Source organism: Arachis duranensis, unplaced genomic scaffold (genome assembly GCF_000817695.3).
Source record: "Arachis duranensis cultivar V14167 unplaced genomic scaffold, aradu.V14167.gnm2.J7QH unplaced_Scaffold_100260, whole genome shotgun sequence".
In the NCBI taxonomy this organism is placed as follows: domain Eukaryota; kingdom Viridiplantae; phylum Streptophyta; class Magnoliopsida; order Fabales; family Fabaceae; genus Arachis; species Arachis duranensis.
This window is the reverse complement of record NW_026263704.1, coordinates 1-5,808: the sequence shown is the minus strand read 5'-3', so window position 1 is coordinate 5,808 and position 5,808 is coordinate 1. Positions and strand designations below refer to the sequence as shown.

At 32.9% G+C, this 5,808-nt stretch overlaps 1 long non-coding RNA gene across 1 annotated transcript; it reads right to left on the bottom strand.

Moving 5' to 3' along the window:
- Nucleotides 1–1,854: 1,854 nt before the first annotated feature.
- On the bottom strand, nt 1,855–3,600 carry LOC127743745 (uncharacterized). The gene is made up of 6 exons (XR_008005119.1): nt 3,553–3,600; nt 3,389–3,464; nt 3,205–3,301; nt 2,441–2,555; nt 2,280–2,341; nt 1,855–2,059 (listed from the first exon to the last, which is right to left on the bottom strand). It is a non-coding gene; the product is annotated as an uncharacterized LOC127743745 (long non-coding RNA).
- Between the last annotated feature and the right edge of the window lie 2,208 nt (nt 3,601–5,808).

Below are 5,808 nucleotides of genomic sequence, written 5' to 3'. Positions count from 1 at the left end.
GCCTCGCTTAAAATCTTGTCCTCTAGGGGCGAAGTTCCTTCCCTGATCTCTCCTAACAAAAATTCGCTGATCACTCTTATCTGATGTCGCCTTTCTCAGACAATCCTCAGCAACTCTACTTTTGTTTACCAGTTCTAAAAACACTCTGATCTCCATTGGTGCAACGAAGCTCAGAATATCACTTCGAAGACCTCCCTCATACTTAATACATTTCCACTCAGCAAAATCATCAGGCGCACCTTGACAAATACGAGAAAAGCGACATAACTCCTCAAACCTGCTAGTATACTCAGCAACAGTCACCTGTCCCTGCTTTAACTGCATCAATTCAAGTTCTTTGGCATTTCTGGCTGAATTAGGAAAGTATTTCTTATAGAACTCTGTTCGAAAAACCTCCCAAGGAATCACAGCGCCATCTGGCTGCAGGATACGTTGTGTCCCCTACCACCAATGCTGAGCCTCACCCTGCAGCTGATAAGTTCCAAACTCAACCCATTGCTCCTCAGGAACCTGCTGAGCCTGCAGTGCCCGTTCCATAGCTTGAATCCAATTAACTACATCTGTGGGATTTGAGGTTCCCCTAAAGGTCGGAGGGTGAACTTTCAGAAATGTAACAAGTGTCATGGGACCATCCTCATCATTATTGTTTCCGTGATTACCCTGGTTTATCTGATTACCCAGTGCCTCGGCTGTCGCCTGCATAGCCGCAGCCATATTTCCCAGGGCAGCCATGAAGTCTACTGGATCATTCCCTGCCAGGCCAGGAGTAAAAGTGCCTATCCTACCTCTACCTCGGCCGCGACCGCGTCCGTGAGTCGACATCTGGTCCCTTCACACACCAAACAAGTGATATTAAGTTGATCAGTCTCAATATCGCAAGTCTAATGCTTCAAGTTCCAAATGCATGCTCATGAACGTTTATGCCACATATATCAATCAGATATCCTAATAGCACATACACACACCCAGAGTATGCCCAGAAGCATAATCAGTCCATCCCTCAGGCTCTATAGGAACGAACTGCTCTGATACCATAATGTAACACCCTCCCTTTTTCTCTCTCTCTCTCTCTCTCTCTCTCTCTCTCTGTTTCTTACTGCTTGTAATCAGTTACTTATGAGCACAAAAAGAATATAAAAGTTGTCTGAATCTTACTCCACCAATGTCAGGTCCTCCACGCTTGCTACCAATAGCATCTATCTCATCAATAAATATGATAGAAGGTGAAAATGACCTTGCACTAGCAAAAAGATCCTTAACACGTGATGCAGCAACCCCTACAAACATCTGAGAGAAGAGCAAATTAAATAAGCTGATTTTTAACTTTAAAGATGAAGACAATTTTTATGCATTAAATATTCCATATTCCATGGGTATAAGTTTCATTCATTTACAGAGTGGAGCATATGATCTAGGTACGATCACAACCAGCACACTCTGATCAATGTCAGACCTGCACGCACATTTAGATCAAAACATTTGCATCCTCCAAAGATGCATGTTTCATCATTGGCCCTTTAATACTGATACACTGAAACGGCCCAAAGATAAATGAGCCAATATTTATTAAGATTTCACATTGAATGACAATTTTGATGTATCATTATCAAAGGACCAAACTGATATGCCTGTATCTTAGGAAAATCAAATGAGTGCTTAATTTAAATTTTATCTACATCCTCATTCTCCTAAAGAATTAAATTATTTTTAAATTTGAAAGTTGAATAGAAATTATATTCCAAAGTTCTACTTGCTACTTTCTATTCAATGCGGGTGAATATCTTTGGAGAACAGGCATCACCTCTACAAAATCTGTGCCATTTGCCGCAAAAAAAGGCAACCCTGCTTCCCAGCGATGGCTTTAGCCAGTAGAGTTTTACCAGTTCCTGGAGGTCCATCGAGAAGCACACCTTTTGGACAATAAATTCCTTTGTCTTGAAACTCCTCATCATTCTTTAAAATTTGTACAATCTCTCACAATTCCCTCTTTATATATTCCTGGCCAGGAAAATCATCAAAAGTGACACCAACTCTTTCTTCTGCAGATATAAATTTAGCCCTGGGGAAAAATATAATAATATAACAGTTTTACTAATTAATATACAAATCAAAGTGGTAAATGAACTTAGATTTTTTAAGTTTTACTATCCCATGATTCCTATCTAACTACAGCAACTGTAAAGAGGTACCATGGCCTAGTTTTGAAAAACAAAGCTAAAGAAAAAAAATCTGTATTTGCACATGTTTTGAGTGCTACGTTTGAGTGGCAGGGATTTTACCTTGATATCACTTGATATGGCATTGAATGTTCCTTCCCGCTGGATTTCATATGTTGTAATATCTGAAACACTCATCAAATTAATTGCAAGAATGGCGAGTCTTATACAAATAGATTAAAGAACAAACATAAATTTCATTCAAGGAATAGAAATAGGCATACAACATGGAGTTTAGTAGCCAGCTTAGCTGGCTCATCTTTAGAATCCTGAGTAAGTTTATGCAGAAAGTTGGCTGCCTCCAACTCGACATTTTGTGAAGACGCCATCTCATCCAAACTGCACAATCAGAAAGAGACACCATGACATCTCAGCCAATTAGCAATGACACTCTGACCAAATAATTCAGCACAAAAACAGGACAATTATGATGCCCAACAGTGACCAGGTAAACCCATCCAAGTGTTATATACCTGAAATCCTCCATATAAATATACTTAGGAAAATAATTAGTCAAATCAATACTACATAAGATACATAACCATAACCCTTAACCATATCAAGGAATATAATTTTGAAATGGAATAAAATATTCGAAACACCTCAGAACTTTCTACTTGTTCCCGTGTATGCTAGTGGAAACATCTCAAAGTTAAATATTATGAACAACCATTTTCGTTTTTAGAATCACTGTAAGTTAGAGCAGTCCTCTTGTCTAACATTATGATACATGGAAGGAGGAGTAGTTTTTTTCTTCTTTATATTCAGACGATGTTTCAAAATGGTTTTTCTTGCTGAGGTCTTTTTACTTAGCATTTTTCCATATATGTCTAATAATTAACTAATTAACAAACACCAACATGATTAAGGTACGAGTTAGGCATTTATCTATCTCTTCAATTTCTTCCAGACAAAGTGGGGTTGGCACTACTTATTATTTAGCAATACATACAACTTGTACAAAATTTTCTCAAAGGGATGTTTGAACCTGATCAGTAGACTTATCCTTAATCCTCAAAACCTTATTTTGCAATAATGATCCCCGGATAGAGCCCATGCAGATCACCCAGGGTTGTAATAACCATCTGCAAAATGAAGCAGATGAATGTAAGAACAAAATGGAAAAAGAATGTTGTATTTTAATCAAACACAAAGAGGGCATAACGAAATACCTCACGTAAGGAGATAGATTATAGTCTGCAAAAATACAAATGCCAAAGCATTGATGGGTTGGGTGGCTGCAACAAACTGATAGAAACAATCAAACATAAATATAAGTCTCACAAATTTAGGGTGCTGAAAAGATTAGATACCAATGTACATGAAATAGACTTACAAGTATTCCAATTTTTATGAGGTGGAGGACATCAACATCTCTTGTAAAAAAATACCGTTAGTATTAGCACATGATGTATTAAATAAATTAAATGATAGAAACATGTAACTATTTTCTTTTTCAGTCAAGATTTAGTAAAATACTATAATTTAGACTTGCAATATCAATATATTAATAATAAAGTGGAGAAATAAATGTAATATTATATCAAAAAAAAATTTTTAAATCATAATTATAATTTATGATTGAAATTATAATTGTAATTTATGATTGAAATCATAATTTAAATATTTTAAACGGGATAATTTCATTTAGAGAATTTATAATTCAAACATAATTTTTATACACTTAATAGTTACATTCGAGTTAATACATTTAATATTATATTTAAAAAAATGAACAATGCACATTGTATTATTTATTAATTAATTAAAATATTACAATTCAAATTAATTTTAATAGAATAATTTAAAAATATAATTTCAATTTTATCACGTGCATGACACGGATTATTATACTTGTATATATATAAAAGTTATGTAGGTAGTGAAGAAAGTGTTTAACTCACAATCTTCCTCTTATAAAAACTTGAAATGACCACTAAGCTAGTTGATGATTATATTATTTATAATTTTATGTTGGATTTCTTTAAGATTTTATTATTTTTAATTTTAATTTGAACTTAGTTTTTTATTTTCTATTTTATTAATATGTATAAAATTTAGAACGGTTTAATTTTATATTTGCTTAAAATTTTTTATTTTTCTGCGGGTAGGGTTGGGTAGGGTAGCGTTTAGAACTTTAGGGTGCGCATAGAGTTAGGGTTGAGAGATTCATAACCCGCGGATAGGGTAGGGTAGAGTTTTAAGAAAGTTTTCAACCCGCGGGTAGGGCTAGGGTAGAGTCCAAACCCTACCCTACCCTACCCATTGCCAGCCCTAGCTGCCACGGAGAGAGAGAGGGAGTAGGTTAGGTTTAATTTAACATTTTCGATGGAATGTTTTAAATTATAGACAGATTTTCTACCTATAATAATTTAATAAAATGCAACATTTTTGTTTATTTAATTACAGATGAATTTTTTGTTAGTAATTATTTCCCACAAAAAAATTAATTTTTTCGACAGAATTATTGACGAATTCTCTTTTTCATCTATAATTTATGCTAATTTTTTTTTGTTTTCAACAAAAAATTCTCGAAATTCTGTCTGTATTTTCGTGGGATAAAATCTGTCGAAAATATTGGTCTGTAATAACTAGTTTTCTAGTAGTGTTAGCGAGTTAACGATATAGTGCTTAGTCACCACAAGAGTATTTTTACACAGAATTATTAGTCAATCATGTATGCCTTCTGATGAAAATAATATATTCAATATGGATGTTTGTTAGGTAAAAGTTAAAATGTTGACAAAGAAAATTCATTATAATGGGTATATTCATTTTAACAAATATTATTCTATCCAATAATATAAAAAGTACACTGTCCACACTAAATTACTACAAATCTAACTTTCATCAGCAGTAGTAGAATGTCTAAATTGGAACATTTTCGGACTACAGTTCGTCAAACAAAAAATCAATGAAATACTCATACATGCCTTCTCATTTTGAGTATATTTATACATAAAAAAATTCAACATAAAGAAAAAAAAACAAAAAAAAGAGTTGAAATAACAAGAGCGATAAACATGATACTTCTTATAATTTTATTTGGCCATATATATGTAAAAGACCAGAAGACCATTATTATCTAACAAAATTAATTTGTATTTATTACATTCAATTTGAATAAGTAAAAAAAATTATCTTATTTAAATTTAGTTCTTAATTCACATAATTTAAATTTGTCTCAATACCGAGATTCAAAAAACCGATCGAACCAGTTGAACCAGGAGCCTTTGACTGCACTGATTCAGGTAACAGCAAAAATCGTCGCTTAAAAAAACGGGCAAAACTGAATCTTGGTATTGAGTCAAATTCAAATCATATGAATTAAAGACTAAACTAAAATAAGATGATTTCTTACTTATTCAAATTGAATGCAATAAATACAAATTAATTTTGTTAAATGACCACACAAAATTATAAGAATCATCATTTTTATCGCTCTTAGCTTGTTATTTCAACTCTTCTTTTTTTTTCTTTATGTATAACTAGTATATGTTCTCGTACATTATACGGGATAATTAATAAAAATATATAAATTTTTTATTAAAAAAATTAAACAAAAAATATATATAATAATTATTACTATAAA